We start from the raw sequence: 20,931 nt of genomic DNA on the forward strand, positions 1-20,931 counted from the left end.
CGAAACTGAGTTGTTGAGGTATACTTGCATAGAAACCGTCTTCCAGTGCTTTTTATGGTCTAGTTCACCTGAGGCCATGTGATGTCATTGTGCTTTCTGGTTTTTGTTGTTGTTGTTATTGTTTGTTTTGTTTTGTTTTTGATGGAATCTCACTCTGTCGCCCTGGCTGGAGGGCAATGGTGCCATCTTGGCTCACTGCAATCTCTGCCTCTTGGGTTCAAGCGATTCTCCTGCTTCAGACTCCTGAGTAGCTGGGATTACAGGCACGTGCCCCCATGCCCAGCTAATTTTTGTATTTTTAGTAGAGACAGGACTTCACCATGTTGGTCAGGCTGGTCTCAAACTCCCGACCTCGTGATCCACCCTCCTCAGCCTCCCAAAGTGCTGGGATTACAGGCGTGAGCCACCATACCCAGCCGATTTCTGGTTTTATATGTTCTTTAGGTTATATAATGAGGAAAAAAGAATTTACAAATAGTTGTTTCCAGGGTGAATACACCATACATGTCATGCCTAAAGTTTATCTGGGAACATACATCTGGTACATACATTGGAATGACTAGCATCATATTCTCAAAATATTTAGGTGAGCAAGTGGAAAGTAAAGATATCAAAACCTTGTACAAAATAAAAGTTCTCACCACCACGGTGCCACATATTTTCTTTTAAGAATGCCAAATTATGCATGATGATTATAAAAAGCATCACAAAGATGGTCCTTCTTTTGGCCTTCATGTAACATGCATGAAGTAAATTACAGCTGGGTAAAACCCCCACCATTTCACAGAGACATGAATGGAGCAGTCAAATAAATTATTCCAGGTACCTGCAGAAAGATTAATTGAATTATCCAAATTAATTGTAAAATCTCCTAAGCTAGTATTGTCACATAGACTTAGCCAAAGAAAGTCATGATGTATTGCAATGGATGTTGGGGAATAAATCCATTCATTCATTTATTTGTTTCTTTAGCTTTGAACACATATTACGTGACATACATTGTGCATTGAGGCTAAGGCAATGACCAAAACAATGTCCCTATATTCATGGAGCTTACAAATAAACAGAAAACCATCCATTATTGATAAATGCAATGATGATAATAAAGCAAGGTAATATGACAGAGTGACTGAAAGGCTACTTTAAACTGGGTGTCAGGGAATGGCCATCTCTGCAAGGAGGTCACATTGAAGCTGAGACCAAACTGATACTGAAGAGTTTTCAGTAACAGATAACCTAATTTGTAGTTTCAAAAAGATCACTTTGGCTCCTGCCTGAAAAACAGAAATGGAAAGGCATAGTACTATAAGAATTAAAGCAATGAGACCATTTAGAAGTCTACTTGTGTGTTCTAGAAGCTACCATCCAGGCTAAGCACCTGGGTTCAAAATATGATTTAGAGGTAAGTTTGATGATGTTTTGTTATACAGGACATTGAAATTGTGAGTAAATTATTAGGCATTTACATGGCAATGTCAAGTTGGAAGTTGGACATATGAGTCTGGACATTAAAGGAGACTACAGAGCTAAATATATAAAATGAGGAAGCAGCCGTTGGTATTCAAAGACATGAGCTGGCAGATTATCCATGGTAAGCAGTGTGCTTAGAGCAAAGACAGAGTCCCAGGATCCTTACACAGAGCCATAGAGAGGGAGAAGGTAGCAAAGGAAACAGAAGCTGAGTGGTCAGTGAGGTAAGGGGAACAAAACATGAATATGAAGGAGGTCGACACTGGAAACAAAAGAAAATGTTTTGAGAAAAAAGGGAGCAGCCAGCTGCGTTGAATGCTAATGAGAGGTTGAATAAGATGAAAAGAGACAAACGTCCATTGGATTTAGCATCATGGAGGTCAGTCGTGACCTTGACAAGAGCCATTTCAGTGATGTGTGGGGCCAGAAGAAAGCCTGGGTGGGATGAGAATGGGAGATGAGTAAGTGAAGAAAGTGTTTACTGACAATTACTAGGAATATGAGATTCAAGAAGATATTTTTAAATATGGAAGAGAGCTGTGTGCATGTTGATAGCAACAATCCAGGAAAGAGAAAAACTTTAATCACAGGAGAGAAGTAAAAAGGACATGGACTCCACAGCACACGGGGAAGACTTGGCCTTTGGTGGGAGCCAGGCTGAAGCCCCTTGAAAACTGAAGGAGAATTTGAAGTGGGGATTCAGGCAGGGGGCTGGAGAATAGGGAACTGTGTGAAATAGTCATTTGAAGGCCAAAAGCCACCAATAATAGATTAGGTTCCATTCATTGTTTGATTGCAAATGTGTTTATTGTGAGGTAATATGCACTCATTAAAGAAAAACGAAGAGGAAAATACAGAAAAGTATAAGAAAACAATTGCCCTTAACCTCCAACATAAGAGAGTGGTCTAACAGTGAGGGAGACAAGTGGGTTTATTTCTCTATTGAAATCCCAGAATGAGACTGAAAAGAAGTGTCTGTCCAGTAGAGACCTATATCTAGGATGCATTCAGAGAAAGTTCCTTTGTGTTGGGTCTTTGGTCCAAGTTACTGTGGATGTGTGCTTTGCACTAATGTCTATCATCAGCAGCATTTTTTAAGTGGGTTCTGCCTTAGTGATCTATTATAAAATTTGTTATACTCTTACTTTCCTTAAATTCCAAATCCTCTTACAATTGTCTTAAATATTGTGTAAATTATACAGAGGCTTTAATCAGTTTTAAGAAAGAAATTGTTACATATATAACAGGATGTTTTAGGGAATTTACTTTTTCTGGTAAATTTCTGGCATGGTTACAATAGCCAGGAATAAGATGTGGCAAGGCTGGATGGAGCCTAGTGCACAATATTAAGAAGACATTCACTCTCAGACTATGCAACTGAGAGTGAGTGCTCCCTAAAACGTTGTGCCCCAGGGGCATCAATATTGCTTTACCCTAGTCCTGACCCTCGTTAACACTCTTTCTCTTCCATAAGTTATTTCTTGGAGCTACTCTTAAGATATGATGGATTGGGTATAGCAGGAGTGAGTCCCGGCACGTTCCTTGTTGGTATCATTTTAAAGATTTAGTAAACACGGATATGTAGATTTATGGGAAAAGTAAACAACACAAAACATGCACAGCCAGAATCAGCTCTTCTTTACATTCCTAAATTAAAGATGTGTTTTGTTTTTATATAAAAGTAAGTGACAGAGAGTCAATAGCAATCATTATTATACTGAAATTGAAGGATGCAAAGCAGGTAGCACAGGCCTGGCTCATAGCAGTTGCTCAACAAGCGAGAGCTGTTATTTTCGAAAGTGATTATCACTAGCTGATGTGTGCTCAGTAATGTGTTTTTCTGATTTTAATATTTTTTAAAAAACACATCTTAATTTTTTAAATATATAACTGCTTTTAAGTAGATATTTACATGCAGCTACTCTTACTTTTGTCCTTTGTGCTGGTCTTATACTAATAATTACATCTATAAAGTATCTTAAAATTTACAAACTACTTTCACCCATAGTAGCTTATTGGCTCTTTGCAACCACGTAAGTTACCCAGTATTACTCGCCCAGTTGATAGAATAGTAATAAGTTGAGACTTGCCTAGGACACAGCTTTGGAAAAGCAGGCCCAAGCATGTACTTAGGATTTCTGACTTCAGATCCCAGATCTTTCTACTCTGTGCCATTAACAATTAGATAATAAGTCTTCTCAACTTCTAAGCTTGGATGAGAAAGAAGTCAGCAAGATTTAGGGTTACTGTTTTTATAAATCAAACAGGGCCCTCACCCACAACAATGGGGAGGAGAGAGAACAAAATTAATCAAAGGGTAAAATCAAGAACCTGAATTGCTTTCTAGCTCAACCAGCTGAGTTCTCCTCAGGTGTCTATGAGTCAGGGTGGCCTAGAATTGAGATTATACTGTAGAAACTAAGAGCCCCAAAGTCGCAGTGGCTTAAAACAACTGCATTTAATTCTCACTCATGTGACAGGACCTATGAGCAATGGAATCATTCAGGGTTCAGTTCCATCTCAACACAGGTATCCACAACCACAGAAGCAGGAAAAAGAGGGCCTGGTGAGCCATGGCCTTGCTGCATGTCCAAGTTTTCATTTACCCTATCAATTGCCCCAACACACCTCCAGGCACCAAAGTGCCCAATCTGTGGCTCCATTTTAATTCTCTCTCCCTCATCCTCTCTAACACCTTACTAGCCAGTTACCAAATCCTGTAGACTTTTTCTGTCTCATATCTCTGACTTTCTCATTTGAGGAAAAATGCCTTAAGGTCAATGAATATTGTATATGAGGGTTTCTACCACAAATGTCATTTGAGAAAACAGCTCTTGATTTCATACAAGACACATTTTGCTTCAGAAAGAAACCAGAAGGGGCACAAACCTGTAGTCAGAAACCCTAGGTTTCTGTTCCACATTTTGCAGTTCACTTAATTTCTATAAGCATAAATTTCTGTATCTGTAAAATGGGGATAATAGAATTCTTATTCCACCGGATTGTAATGAGGATTAACTGTTGTCATAGGTGTCGAAGTTCCTCGTAAGTTATAAAATCTTGTACACATGGTAGGAATTATCATTATTAATATTAATGTGAGCTAGGCAGTAATAACCTTGAAGCAATTAGCAGCTGTTAATATATAAACTGAATTTACTTGTCCTAATGAACTATAGAATGGTTTTACTTAAAGGGCAAAGGCAATCATTAATTTACTCAAGTACCTATTAAGCACAAATTATATGGTGGTTACTATGCTAGGGTACAACAGATTGTGCAAGTCAAAAAAGATGGTTTCTATTCTCACGGACATAACAATAATAATCTAAGACAAAATAGTGTTTTATGGCAAAGCCAGAAAGAATCAAAATACTGTCATATATTTAAATAGGTAAAAAGATTACTTGCAACAGGAGACACAAGGACTTAATTGAGGTGGTGGAATTTGAGCTGGACAATTAAGAAAGGGTAAAGTTTCAACACGTGAAAGGGTATAATTATATGGTAGAAACATGACCACCATCTGAACACAGAGAACTGCTCCATCTCTTAATGGCTTTGTTACCCTGTGCAGTGACTGAACCTCTCTGAACTTGTAGGGCTATGGTGTGGAATTAGGAAGAAAGTGTGAAAGCAGATCTCTAATGTGCAATACAGATCTGTAATGTGCAAGGCAACCTAGAGAGCTTGTCACAATGCAGATTCTGATGCTGCAGGTCTGGGATGGGGACAGAGATCCTACCTCTCTAACACGCTTCCAGGTGATGATGATGTAGTTGATCTGTGGATCACATTTAAGAAGTGATTCTCAAGTTTCACTTTCCAAACATACACAGCACATTTCCTGCTGAAGGTCCTACATTATTTTTTTATTCTGATAATTACTTAGAGAAAACTTGCTGAATGCGAACAATTCTTTGTATGGTACCTAGAACATGCTCAATATATGTTCCTATTTGTACAATTATTTCCAAATCATTGAATGATATAAGGCAAAATCCAAAAATGTAAAAGTGTAGGAACTGTTCACCAGATTTTGCCTTGAATTCCTACAGATTTATTGTGCCTGAATATATTTCCTAAATATAAACAAATCATAATTCTTAATAACTAATAAAGATAAAGGAAAGCCAGTCTTTAATAGAGGGTGTAGCTATTTTTCATATAACAATTAACGTGATCTGTATTTAAACAAATGGTTGGCTCTTTATAGCCAATAATAATAATTTGAAGCTCTGGTTCATCATCAAAGTTTTAAACAATTTAAGAACAAAAGTGTCTCATGTAACATTTCTCATTATAACAATTATCATGCAACACTTAAATGTACTTCAAACATTAAGACTATCTGTCTTTTCTCTGTGCTATTTCTGAACTTGGTACACATGCCCATTGTTACAGTTGTTATGTGATGTTACATTGATATACTTTCCCACTATACTCTCAGCACCTTAGGTAGCTGGCACATAGAAAAAGCCACCTAACAGATAAGAGATTTTTACTTCCCTAGCTAGGTGGCATCCCACATAGACCTGAGCAATTTGACTGGCCTTATTTGCATACCTCAAGCTGAGTTCAATCACTTGCTTAAAAGTACTAAGGCACTCACTTAGATTTATGTTTTTATAAAAGGATGCAATCTAGAAAAATACGAGATGTGTAAAGGATAAAATTCTATGTCCATGGCTTATGAGGCAGAATGACTTCAGGAATCCTGGATACAATAGTGTTTAGGCAGATCAGTCAGTCAGCGTGATGACTGTATATATGTAGCAGCATCATCCAGCACAGTCCAGAAATAATGGCATGGCCATCACAGTGTCTGCACACAGACTTTGCTTATCAGTTTAGTCCAACGTGACAACTGAAAAAGATCTCAGAGCCATCCTGATCCTTCCTGTGCAGACACAAGCAAAAATCACACACAATTCACTAGAACAACTAGTTACCCTTCTCAAGTTTCATTTTCCAAACACACACAGCACCTTTCCTGCCGAAGGTCCTAAATTATTATTTTTTAATTCTGATAATTACTTAGAGAAAACTTACTAAATGAGAAAAATGATGATGATGTTCATGCTGATGATAATAGCAATAATGTTATGCTCTGTACCTGAAAGATAGAAAGGTATAAAATGTATGTTTTCGCCTTTAGATGTTATAAAATAGATGGCCAAGAAAGTCAATACATAGATATACATAGATGGGAGGGATGACATTTATGATGACAATAATAAACAATCAGTTCAGGGGTTGACAATATTTATATACAGTGTTTATGTCTTCCTTTGTTTTTTACAAAATAAAGGAAACTGAAGGAGAAATTAGAGCAATTAAGAAAAAGAAATCTGCAATCTTTGATGCATGCTTTAGTCATTTTCTTATTTTTTTTTCCTGAAATGCAAAGCACAAGGATTCTTCTGGAATACAAATTAACATAAATCCTGGCCTACAAGTGCATGACTAACCTAATTGCAGGCAGAGGAGGATCGTTTGCTAATGCTCTCACTAGAGCTCTGTACTAAACGATTTGCTCAGAGAGCAATTGATACCCCTAGAAAACTTTGAAAAATGTTCTAGTTAGAAACAACTTTGTCCATGTCATATATTTTCTGTTTTTATCTCCATCATTTTTATTCTTTGGGACATTTGGATGAAAATTTCATCTCTTTTGCTTGAGGGTTCATGTGCTCCTGCTTATTCCTCACCTGAAATCATGAGCTCATTGTGACAGTCTAAGATGCCAAATTGGGTGTCACGAAAATCACTGTGCAGAACCCCAACTCCCAGCCAGTATTTATAGAAAAAAGAAGAAAGAAAGGCCAGTCATTTGTCTACAGAACATGAAACTCATTACTTATAAATTATGGTTAATTATATATTGAGATAAATATAGAACCATTCTTTCTACATGTCTTGGAAGTAGGCAAGTTCTTAAAAATTTATTGGTGTTCTTAAGATTTGGATGATATAAAACAATAAATCCCTCTGCATGTGTGCAGTCTTTGAGGTTCTAGAAAAAATTGCAATTACTGTAGAATTGCAAATCCTGAACTTCTGGCCATGAGTATAGCAGCAGCTCAAACCAAGGCTCCCTTAGCTACTCCAGTGGTGGGAAAACATCACGGTAACTAATACAGAAAAGCTGCTGACCTGCTACAGTGAGCTCCCTCACTGCTGCTTTCCACTTTGTCACACTCACCACTCTGAGGCACCCCAGCTACTCAGAAACCCCAAAAGTCAGCCCTCAATACTGTTAGTCTCAGAACATCCATACCCAACATCAATCCAGCAGAACCAAAAGTAACAAGTGGAATTAAGGTGGTACATAAATTTGCATACAGGGCTAAATGAGAGGGAAGACAATAAAATTTGAGCTAATTTCATGAGTACATTTGGGATACATTAACATGAATGCCAGAAGGTTATCATTGACCAATATATAAGTATCATAAAATATTTTAAAAAGACTACACAATAACAATTTAATACATTTTCCCCTTCACTATAGTTTTATTTTGTAAGTGCTAGATTTTCCTGGGATCTCAGTTTAACAGGAGATTTAGAGCTATTTCAATTGTCAGGTAACATGACTTTCTATATATCTTTTTAAATAATAGAGAATAGTGAAATTTAAGTCACCTGGATGAACATAATTGAGGCTATAAGGAGTTTTGATGGCCAAAGAGAACCTTTGTTAAATTCAGTTTTATTCTTTTTGCTCATGTGTAAATATTTTAAAATTTGTTTTAATTTTTTTAACTTACAACTGATGCTTTTAAAAAGACTTTCATTGGTCAAGCATCCTGCAAATATATATCAAAGGCTCTCTACTCGCCTAGAAATGCATACACATGAAGACACAAAGCATAGGACGTGGTACCGTCCACAAAGGTGGCAGCCTACTTGAATAAATAATAGCATGCACTTTATACAGTTAAGAAACAATACCAATGTGAAATACTATAAAAATTGTGCTTAGTGCCGAGCACGGTGGCTCACACCTGTAATCCCAGCACTTTGGGAGGCCAAGGTGGGCGAACAACAAGGTCAGGAGATCGAGACCTTCCTGGCTAACAAGGTGAAACCCCATCTCTACTAAAAATACAAAAAATTAGCTGGGCGTGGTGGTGGGCGCCTGTAGTCCCAGCTACTTTGGAGGCTGAGGCAGGAGAATGGTGAGAACCTGGGAGGCAGAGCTTGCAGTGAACCGAGATCGCACCACTGCACTCCAGCCTGGGCGACAGAGCGAGACTCTGTCTCCAAAAAAAAAAAGAAAGAAAAGAAAAGAAAGAAAGAATATGGCATAGTGCCTGGCACAGAGCCAGAATTCAGTAAATATTAGTTTCCTTTTCTCTTTACTATGGGAGATTTTGGGATATCAAAGATGACGGCCCTGAAGTCCACAAACTTACAATCTAATTAGAAAGATGAAACAATGCCTCTAGAGATGAAAAATACATATGACTATATGAAAAATACACATGGTGTATTGAATTATCAGGTGTATTCGAAAATATGTACATCTATTATGTATCAATAGAAAATGAAATTTAAAAGATGAAAATGCATGAGGCAATAGTGAAAAGTGGCAACAAAGCATGCAATTTCTATAGGGCTAAGAAGGAGAGAGGATTTTAAACAGATATGAAGAGGAGGGATTTTCCAGGATGTGATGGAATTTGGGTGGTATATACATATAGGTAAATAGTATTTTTCCTCTCTCATATGGTTGTACTCACCACACTTCTGACACCAGATGTGTGGAGGTTGTCCCCCCAATACCAAGCAATTCTCCAGCAGCACAGTCTCTGGTGAACCAGCTGGGGATACTCTAATCAATTCAGTTCTGACAGTATCTACCTGACTAGATAGTTGAGCCCACAGGTTGAAGATCCAGTCCCAGAAGACTATCCCCTAACATTAGATGCCAGTGGCTAGCACAGGTAGCAAGTGACCTGTGCTTGACTTGATATATAAATCAGAGTTCCCACAACCTCCTTGTTGTCTTCAATTAATTTGCTAGAGCAGTTCACAGAACTCAGGGAAACACTTAAGTTTAACAATTTATTGTAAAGCATACTACAAAACATACAGATGAACAGCCAGATGGAAGAGATCCATAGTATGAGGTAGGGGGAAGGGTTGTAGAACATCCGTGCCCTCTCAGGTGTTGCTACCCTCTAGGGACCTTCATGAGTTCAGCTATCTGGAAGCTCTCCAAACCTTGCCCTTTTTAGCTTTTATGGAGGCTTCATTAGATGAGCATGACTGATTATATCATTGGCCATTGGTGATCAGCTCAACCTTCAGCCACTCTGGCCTCCCTGGAGGTTGAAGGGTGAGACTGAAAGTTTCAACCCTCTGATCACATGGTTGGTTTCCCTAACAGCCACAGCAATACACTACTTTTCTGATTACTCTTAAAATGCATAATGATTTACTCAAAGATTTACTCCCTACCTAACTGTTTCCAAAGATGTCAGAAGAACTTCACAAACGCCTAGGGAAAGAAAAATTATCTCAAAATAATTTTGAATAGAAATTTCCAAGTTCTCCATTATCCTATGTATATTTATAAGAAGTAAAGTTTTAGTAGTCTGTGGGGCTTAATATCTAGATGATGAGTTGATAGGTGCACAATCCACCACGGCACACATTTACCTGTGTCACAAACCTGCATGTCCTGCACATGTATCCCAGAACTTAAAATGAAATAAAATAAAATAAAATTTTAAAAGCTTCAGTAGTCAAGAAAGACCTTAGAATATCTTCAAATGGTTTGTCACGTTGGGGGCAAAATCAACTGTACCTCACTCAGTAGCTCCTGTAGGAGGGGATACCTTTCACTTAGCTGTATTTGTTTATAACTGCATACAAACTTAATACATTACTTTAAATTTGAAATATTTAATAATAATGATATTGACTTCACAGAGTCATTGTACGGATCAAACAAAATAAAGCACATAAAGAATTTAGCAGAATGTCAAGCACATAACATTCATTAAATGGTAGTAATCTTTATTATTATCAAAATAGGTTAGTCTTTATTATCATAGCTATTGCAAGGTGGGATTTACACATTCCTGCTAAGATAGTCCCATAATGGAAAATAAGGTCACATTTTACTTTGATAGTGAATTACATGATAGTTAAAAATTTATCCAACAAACCTTTTTTGAGTGACTTCTTTGTTGCCAAAGTAGGCCCAGAGTATCCAAGAATAAATAAGACCTGTTTCTTGCCCTCCGGAATCGCACAGTCAATTGGGAGACACATACAGAGATATAATTGAAATCCAAAAGAATAAACATTGTAGGAGAATGCAGAGGAGACAGCAATTAAATCGGTTTGGGAGATTAGAAGAAAGAGAAAAGGTGATTATTTAATTGAGCCTTATTACAAGATTGAATTGTGTCAGAAAATGGAGAGGCATTTTCAGGCTGGGTAAACGTTATGTGAGAATTGTGTAAAAGTTATATCAGAAAAGAAAGGGCATTTTAGGCTAGGTAAATATCATATGCAGAGAAGTTAAAGTGTAAAAAATGTGTTCTATTAGGGGAAAAGTATACCTCTGATTTTTGTTTTTGTCATTTTGGTTTTGAGAGCCTGAGTTATATCATTGGAAATACACGTGACAGATGATTAGGGAATGCATGGATTATGAGGCAGTTCAAACGAATGATACATTTCAAAAATTGGTGTTTTTGAAACTGTGGTAAGAACACTTAACATGAGATCTACTCTCTTAACACATTTTTATGTGTACAATGTGCTGTTGTAAACTACAGGCACAATGTTGTCCAGCAGATACCTAGAACGTATTCATCCTATATAACCGAAAATTTACACCTATTGAATGTCAAATCCCCATTTTCTCCTTTCCTCAGCCTCTGATACTGCCATTCTACTCACTATTTCTATGAGTTTGACTATTTTCGTTACCTCATATAGGTGGAACCATGCAGTACTTATTTGTCCTTCTGTGACTGGCTGATTTCACTTAGTGTAGTGTCCTCCAGGTTTATTCGTGTTGTCACATATGGCAGGATTTCCTTCTTTTGAGGCTAAATAATATTCCGTTGTGTGTGTGAATATGTGTGTGTGTGTATATATGTGTATATGTGTATATTATATATACACACACACTATGTTTTCTTTATCCATTCATCTATCAATGGACATTTAGGCTGTTTTCATATCTTGGCTATTATGAGTAACACTTCAGTGAATAAGTGAGTGTGGACATCTGTTTAACATCCTGTTTTCTATTCTTTCAAATATATATCAAGAGTGGGATCTGTAATTCGAGAAATTTTTGTTCATCTTGAAGTGAAAGAAAAAAATAAGTTTTTAAAATGAAAGAATTATTAAATCAGATCTGTGTTTTCAAAAGAAACATGGTGGGCAGTATAGAGGATAGGCTGGAGGTAGGCAAGATAGAAAGCAGAAAGACCATTCTGGGTGTTGTTTTAATAAATCAATCAGGAAAGGATCATAACCTAAACTAAAGCAGTAAGAGTAGTAACAAAGAGCAACGGATGTTGACTGGTGAGGAATAAGAGACAAGGGAAAATACTTCAGGGGAACTCACAGCATTCTAATCGAGCAATAGTGAAATGGTGCTAACATAGATCAGAGATGCTAGAAGAAAATATGATTTAAGAGAAAATATGTTATTAGACATGTGTGGCCAACTGCTTTAACACACAATAGGAAAAGTTCAATGGCTTAACAAAGTTTTTGTTAAGTTCAAAAACTTAATAAAAGTTCAATGGCTTAACAACAAGATTATGTCTTGCTTGTTTAAACCCCATTAATAAGGACAGGATGTTTCGGCTCCATACAGTCACTGAGAGACCCAGGAGTCTTCCACCTACAGTCCAGCCATGTCTTAGAGCCACACACTTCTGCTGGATTCTTAACATCTAGCAGGCAATATGGAAGTAGAGAGTGGAAGGTAAATGTAAGTTTTGTGGGCCAGGCATAGAAATGATGTACATAACTTTTATCTACACTTTATTACCCAAACCATCACCTGGCTACACCTAATTTCAAGGAAGGCTGAGAAATGTGGTCTGGAGACATAACCAGGAAAGAGAAGAAAATAATGATAATTTGGTTAAAACAAAACAAAACAAAACTTCAGTTTCTGACACACAGAACATTTAAGGGAAGATATCCAGAAAGCAAGCGAACCTCTGGAATTCAAGAGAAGTCCTGATGGGAGATAAAGATTCAGAAATCATAACTGCAGATGAATAGATAGCATAGTCAGGGGACAGTTTGTACCATACGAAAATAAGGCACTACTACAAAGGTGTCCATTTCACAGGGACTGGATATGAAAATTACCTAAGTTTATGATATAGCAATTATTCATCCTTATTCAATTATTCATCCTCTTCTCTGGTCTTTTGGAGACCAGAGAAGTGTGACCAGATGAGGACATAAATGAGTGTTTGTGCCCCTGATACACCTATCAGTAGATTGATCAATTAATCGTTCAACAAATCTATCTCTACACTTATATATTGAATGCCTGGTAAGGGCATGATGCTCTACTGGTGAGTTGGTATCTGGCTAACATAAGCCTTTGTGAAACTTACATTCTTGCAGGGGAGACAACATAAAAAACAAATTACTCAATCTTTTATATAATTTTAATTGTAACAAAAGGAACAAATCAGAATTATAGGGTGAGATGAAAGTATAGAGGAACAGCTGATCTACATGGACAAAGGAAGTTTATGAAAGTGTTTCATGAGAGCCAAAAAATGATTACATTATGAACCCTTTCCCTTACATAAACAGCTGATAAGGGCAAAGTATAAAACCCTCATGCAAACAATTCTATCAGAAAATAAAATGTTAAAAGTGCCTCTAAGAAACATACACATAAAGTGCTTTTTGAGTATCTGGAATGGAGAAGAAAGATGTCTAAATAAAGAGCTTTGGTCTTTACACTGTGCCTCCAAGGGTGACCACGAGTTGGAAGTGTGGTGAGGCTGATCTTCCAAGGACAGAAAGGGTAAGGCTGAGTACAGCTGTGGGAGGTGAGACGGGTGGAAAATGCTTAGGGAATAAGTCCACTCAAACCTATGGAGTGTGGAAGAGGAAGGCAGCCAATTGGAAAGATAATTTGGGAACAGATAATAGAGGGTAGAATTGGAGTAAAGAGACTAGCTAAAGAAAATCAACCTGAAGCCTATTTTAATCACCCACAAAAGAGGTGATGTATAAGTTGGTTATTGGCATTGGCCATGAAGGAATGGAGGGGGACAGATTTGAGTCAGAGGAATCAGAAAAAAATAGGACTTGTCACTTTTTCAATAAATATTAATTTAGCACCTAATATGAATCAGATACTGCTAGATTCTGGGGCCTAAGCTCTCTTCTTTCTCTCATTAATGCTTCAGGAAACAAAAGGATGTCCAATACAGATTTCATACAGTACTTCTTTCCCTGCATAGCCTTTTGAAGATTCATTACTGTTGCCCTTCAAATCTTTTTAATCCATGAATATTACAATTATTTTCCTTTTACCAATCTGTCTGAAAATAGCATGTTGTTTTAATACTGCGGTTGACATGTACATAGCTAGGTACAGCCATGTCACACTATATACATGTTATCTTGGCCTAACAGACTTTATATTTGCACAAACTGTGAACTGGCAGTTGGTATTTATATACAGCCTGTCCCCCAGGGATGACCCATGGGCATGCAAGTCTTCCAGAGCTGGCAGCCCTCTATGAATGCTGATAGTGTAATGTGTTTTTATAGAAACATATCCTAATGTGTGTTTCAAACTTGGAGCTATCTGTCTATGTACTCCTTCATTTAAAATAAAACACAAAGATGTTTAGCTGTGCAAACAGGAAAGGTGCTTCCAAATAGGTTTCAATTTGGCCATTCTCCATAAATCTCCTCTGACTTCTTTGCTTTCTGTTTTCAAAAGGAAAAAAAAAAAAAAAGCTATTGAAGTGCTAGCATATTACAGTTTTTGTTGGTTATTCACAGTGTGAAATGAGCATCACTAAATAAAGCAACTGCGAAATAAATGCATTCTGGTTACAAAGAGAACCCACAGTAAAACTAAAATCTTAAATCTAATTACGGAATTTCCAAAGTCCTATCTTTGAAACCTTCCAACAACAACAAAAAAAAATACATTTCAGCTGGGACTTGTGAATTGCGAGCTTTGTACATAAAAGAAACAACTTGTTCTAAAGCTGAACTTCAGTAAATTACAGAGGCGGTGTGTCTTTCATAACCCCATTATGAGAGAACATTCCTCTGCTAAAACCTTTGAGTAGCAATGTCTGCAAGCAGTGCTCCCGGCCAGTGGGTTCCCCTGTAAGGGTTTAGATAAATATCATGCACAGGCTGAAGTCATTGTGTTGCTTTCAGTAATCAAAACTGGAAATTAAAATGGTTAACGAAAGTGGCTTGTACATGAATAATTAGAAAATGTAGGTCCAAAAGGTGTATTTTAGCCATAGATTCTCTTCCATGTGAGTGTACCTAGCTGCTTACAGTGTATACACATTTTCTAAATTTAAGGTGGAAATCAAGCTGAAACTAGAATGACAAAGAAAGCTTCTCTGTGCTGTTCTGGAAAAAAAAAAAAAAGGAATCTTAGTGTGTTTCTGCATGAACAAAGAATTTTTTTCTCATTCTTTCTTTTCTCTATTTTAAAAGGCATGAAGACAAAGGAAAATTTCAGAACATTTTCTAATAGTAAAAAATAGTCATCGCTGGGAAAAAAAATAAAGAATATAAATCTATTTCTTGTCACACTGCCTAGGCTATGTATCTCTATACATGTGGACAACTGTTAATCACCAAATATCCAAATGGGAAAACACATGCATCCAACTAGACAATCTTTATTTGATCTGCAAAATGATGTGAATATTTGGCATTCATAAAGCAAAATATACAAGTGTCATTTTCTCTTTTCAATTGTGTATTTTACTATGTAGCTGTAACTAAAGAAAGTATAATCATCTAGGCCACATTGCCATAAAATTCACTTTTGCAATAATACTTTACATTGTGTGAGGGCAGGTAGCTGAAATGGGTTTGGGCCCCTATAATACAGATGATAACTCAATTCTGCATTTTAGTTGCATAGATGTGCATAAAGTAAAGCCTTAGTACTATACAAGGTCATGAGGTATTGGCTCCAAAGACTTAAAATATTTTGAATAATCTGTTTTCAAATATACAACTTTAAGTTTATTTAAAGAAATATTATTGGAAATTATTTTACATGTTTTAGCATATTTTGCATTTTAAAATGCTATACATATTATTCTTGACAATTGAAGGGTTAGAAAGTCTTTGTTAATTGCATCTAATGTACATATGCCATGGACGTATGCTTGTGTGCATATATTTATGCATGTGTTCGTATGTATATGTATACCTATATATACATATGTATATAATTTATATGCATATATATACACCAGCATACACACATTATTTACTGATAAACACAGACTCATGTGAGTGCTTTATTGAGTTCATGTGATCAGCAGCCAATATGCTTAGCTTGGCCTTTTTTCTCTTTTTAAACAAAGAGCCAGATTTGCCTCTGGCCACACTATGCACTCTGTGGAACATACGCCCAACTTGAAAAGGACCATGTAAGCAATGAGCTTTTAAAGCTAGGCGGAAGGCATATGTCTACATGCCTTAAGGCACAGGGAGGTCAACCAGTGCCCTTATGGTCACACAGAAGGTGTATCGCTGTGATCAAACTATCAATGAAGCGTTTCAAACTACCTAGTCCCTGTTACTTCTGTTCATATGGATGAATGCAAATCGCTATGAAAAGCTCATGGGTTAAGCAGGTGGCTCCTGGAGCTAATGTTCAGTGATAGTTAATACTCATTGCCCTTAATTGAGTACCATACGCCAGCCCCTCTCACATTATATACCTATTTAATCCTTACTGTCCCCTTATGCAATATGTGTTAGTGTTATTCCCATTTATTTATTTTTATCTCCATTTAATCCTTGCCATACCTCTATGAGTTATGTACTCACATTACTCTCATATTATAAATTTAAAAATCAATGCTTACAGAAGTAACTTACACACAGGCAGTGAACAGCAAAACAAGGATTGGAGACAAGGGTTTTGTGTCTCCAAAACTTATTTCTGCCTTTAAAAAATTTAAATGGTTACTACTATTTATTGAACACTTAAGATGTCCCAAGCATTGTGCTAAACACTTGCACGTACTACCTCAATGATACTAATCACACTATGAGGTTGAGATTTTCACTGTTCTCCTTTTACAAATGACAAAACTGACCCATGGAGGGCTCTTAAACCCTATAGACTCTGCCTCTCTCACAGAATTTGTATATACCTGCTTCATCAGAGCTGGAGACAAAAGCAGAAGGCACATTACAGAGCACAGTTAGAACTCAATCTATAAATTTCTGTCTAATTACTAGTCCTCCAAGTCACTTTACTTTCTATGAGGGCCACTGACAATCTATATTTAAATAATCTTAAGCAAGAGACAAATCTCTCAATCAAAATTGATGGTGAAATCTAAGCTGCAGATCATCTTTCACAATCAACACATGGGTGCTTTCTACAATATAAATCTGTGTAGGTCACAACATTGCTCACATCAAGCCACTATTTCATGCTTTATATGAAAATTGTGCATAGCTGCATCTGTGGAGGCAACTGAAAACATGGAGATGGATATGCTCTCCCTCCTAACCTTGCCCATCAAGATCCCTCTGCCTTAAGATATATAAGTACCTAGCCAGGCACTGTACTAGGTACGTGTGTACCTTAAGTGCTGTTCATGGCACTTAAAAGCCATGAAAAACCTTTGTGTCTTTCATTGTCTTCAAACTAGAGCTTCTACCCTGAGTACAACTAAGAACCCTCTTAGGAAAATATGTTGAGTTCTGTGCTGCTGCTGATGAAGGAAGCAGCTTCCATGTTTGTCTGATTATGCTGTTATCCCTCCAAACCCCATTCACTAGGGGCCCCAAGCCAGGGCTCTTCAGCCCATCCTCCATACAGCTTGTGGGTTCTCAGCAATGCCTGTACAATGGTGTTGCAGTCTTCTACTGGTTTTTCACCAGGAAGTGGAGATGCATAGTCAGGTTTTTGGCTGGATTCACACTCTGGCCATGACCAAGACCCAGGGCTTTCCCAGAGCTGAATCTTACAGTCAAGAACCACAAGCATGTCTCCCCAGGGCTCTCTAATTACAGTTGGAGTCCAGCACTGCATCCTTACCTACTTCCATCAAGAGAGGCATCTACGCTAGTAAAATGTGGCTTGGTTTTACCCATCCATCCATGAAATAGGAATATGCCTATTGGCCACATGACATATGAAAGCTGAACTCCAGAAAAATTCCCATGTTCAGTGACTTTACCTTCCCAGAGAAAGCTGCCTGCTGTGATTCCTAAATTCTCCATTGTCTTGTTGACTAGCTTCCCAGACTTAAGCAGTTCTAAGGACCTGATTATAAAAGTACATGGCTTTTCTTGTTTTCACACAGCCAATGCTCCCATTCCACAAAATAAAACTAATTATGCTTGACTTTACTTTGGATACAATAATAATATGTTGACTACCCCTGAGACCATTTGTCCACTGTAAGGAAATAGATTCCTTATTCAAGAAAGTGAGAAAGAACTGATGTTGTTAGTGTACACAGATGGCACGTACGTATCACTTTTCCTATGTAACCACATATATCCAGCCTCAGTGTCCAGTGAGGTACTAGAACAGACTCCTGTATCCTCCTGCCCAGTCTTACCCATCTGAGATTTCCAGAAGATGATACAAAAAGGTGGAATTGCCTCCCATTATATCTACTTCCAAAACCTAGAAGATGAAGTCTCCAGCAGCCCATTTTTAAAAATAAGCATTTATATTTTGAAACAAAACAAGACTAACTTTAAAGCCCCATTCTGTGACATAAAATATATCATAATTTTAAAAACTATACTATCTGTGAAAACTAATATGCCTTTTTCTCATTCGGTGACTCAATAGAGAGCAAAAAATAATCCAAAAAAGCATAAGCATCAATTCTTCATTCTGTAAAAAAAAAAAAACCCAAACAAGCAAAACAAAAAGCCACCATAGACTAAGCCTCAAAACTGTGGCATCTTGTGTGCTCTTAAGTCAAGGTTGGTTTGACTACCATTCTTCAGGATGATTAACTCCATTCATTGGATGAATATTTATTAAGTATTCCTTATGCTTCTGACTTACTAGACTCATGGTGAAGGGAAAAAAAGAAGGCACGTAAGTGTTTCCTGCATTTAGGGACCAAAGTCTAAGAAGGATATTGGCATGAAAAATATAATAGCACCTATTATTTTTTTAGCTCTTACAGCATAACAGATATTGAACCTAACATAGATCATCGAATTTAATTCTCACAAACACCTGCAAAACAGATAGTCCTAGTCTCATGCAGGGATAAGAAAACTGAGGCTCAGAAAGTTTATGTGACTCTTGTCCAAAGTCACTCAGCTAGAAAGTAGCAGCACCTAGGTTTACTCTCTAGTCTGTCTAGCTCCAGGCTCACATTTGTCCTGCTATACCAGAAGTGAATGCATATTTCTATGGAAATACACCTTGACGATTAGCATGATTTCTTCTTCTAAGTGCTATATCCACTTTAAGACTCCAAGGACGCTGAGTTGACTAAGCCTTCCCTCCAGCACTTCCTAGGGAAAAATTCAAGCCAAAGTCCTTTGATGAATGAAGTCAAAGGAATAATCAATAGTCCTTCTAGCTTCTGTCACTAACAGTGAGAAGTGTAGGTGACGCCAACTGGTCACAAAATAGTTAAAGGAGCCTCCTCCCACCATCCCTCACAATCTTTCTTTCCCACTTTGGCCTGGCAGAATGACCCCCACAAAGAAAGGTGGTGAAAAGAAGGGTCGTTTTGCTCTCGGTGAGATGGTGACCTGGGAATATACCATCAACGTTCACAAGTACATCTCTAGAGTGGGCTTTAAAAAGCATGTCTTTCAGGCACTCAAAGAAATCTGGAAATTTTCCATGAAAGAGATGGGGACTCCAGATGCATGCACTGGTAAAGTCAACAAAGCTTTCTGAGCCAAAGAAATAAGAGATGTCCCATACCATATCCATGTGAAGTTGTCCAGAAAACATTAGAAGATGAAGATTCACTAAATATAAGTAAATATTGGTTACTTATATGCTTGTCACCACTTAAAATCCATAGGCAATCAGTGTGAATGAAAACTGTTGATTATTAAAGTTATAAAACAGGGGAAAAAAAAAAGAAAGAAAAAAATCAGTTAAGGGAACATCCATTTAACATTGACCACCTAGCATGTAGGAGCTAAACAATAAACAGTTGTTGGTACCAAAAAACCAATATGGCCAGTGGGCTTGGGCATGGTGAAGGCATATAAAAAACTAGAACAGCCAGGGCCAGGCACAGTGGCTCATGCCTATAATCCCTGCACTTTGGGAGGCCGAGGTGGGTGGATCACCTGAGGTCAGGAGTTTGAGACCAGCCTAGCTAACGTGGTGAAACCCCGTCTCTACCAAAACTACAAAAATTAGCCAGCCATGGTGGCATATGCCTATGATCTCAGCTACTCAGGAGGCTGAGGCAGGAGAATTGCTTCAACCAGGGAGGCAGAGGTTGCAGTGAGCTGGGATCGCGCCACTGCACTCCAGTCTGGGCGACAACAGCAAAACTCCATCTCAGAAAAACAAACAAACAAACAAACAAACAAAACAACCCTTTTATTTCTGTGATAGGCAGGGCACAGTCCAGGCTCCCTGGTGCATCAAATACCTCTGACCTCCAGAGCAACACCAGTAGTTGAATTTCAAAAATAAAAAGTGGACAGAGAATAAGGACAGCTGCTGACACAGATAACCTGATGCCTGGGTCCTAGCTCATGCTACACATATGGCCAGCCTGGCTATTCTTTCTCTCATCTGGGCCCTGACAACAGTTGGGAAATTGTGGTCCCCTTTTGTGTTTTGTGTATTCATAGAAAATATCTGTATTCTAACCTGTCCAGCTACGGTTACTTCCTCTGTAACTCCTTCCTATCCCTGTAAATTAAGTTAATTCAGTAAAGAAGTTAACAGGAAGGAAAAGAGACAGAGAAGTGAGAGAGGGAGACACAGATGAAGGAGAGGGAGGAAGAAAGAGAAAGAAAGGCCGGGCGCGGTGGCTCAAGCCTGTAATCCCAGCACTTTGGGAGGCCGAGACTGGTGGATCACGAGGTCAGGAGATAGAGACCATCCTGGTCTACACGGTGAAACCCTGTCTCTACTAGAAAATACAAAAAACTAGCCGGGCGAGATGGCGGGCGCCTGTAGTCCCAGCTACTCGGGAGGCTGAGGCAGGAGAATGGCGTAAACCCGGGAGGCGGAGCTTGCAGTGAGCCGAGATC

General features: G+C 37.9%; 1 pseudogene; it reads left to right on the forward strand.

Annotated features, from left to right (window-relative positions):
- Positions 1–19,393: 19,393 nt before the first annotated feature.
- LOC108529106 (transcription elongation factor B polypeptide 1 pseudogene) overlaps positions 19,394–20,931 on the forward strand; it is an 81,501-nt pseudogene continuing 79,963 nt past the window's right edge.

The sequence above is a fragment of the Rhinopithecus bieti genome, unplaced genomic scaffold, assembly GCF_001698545.2.
Source record: "Rhinopithecus bieti isolate Rb0 unplaced genomic scaffold, ASM169854v2 scaffold_4981, whole genome shotgun sequence".
NCBI classification, from domain to species: Eukaryota; Metazoa; Chordata; class Mammalia; order Primates; family Cercopithecidae; genus Rhinopithecus; species Rhinopithecus bieti.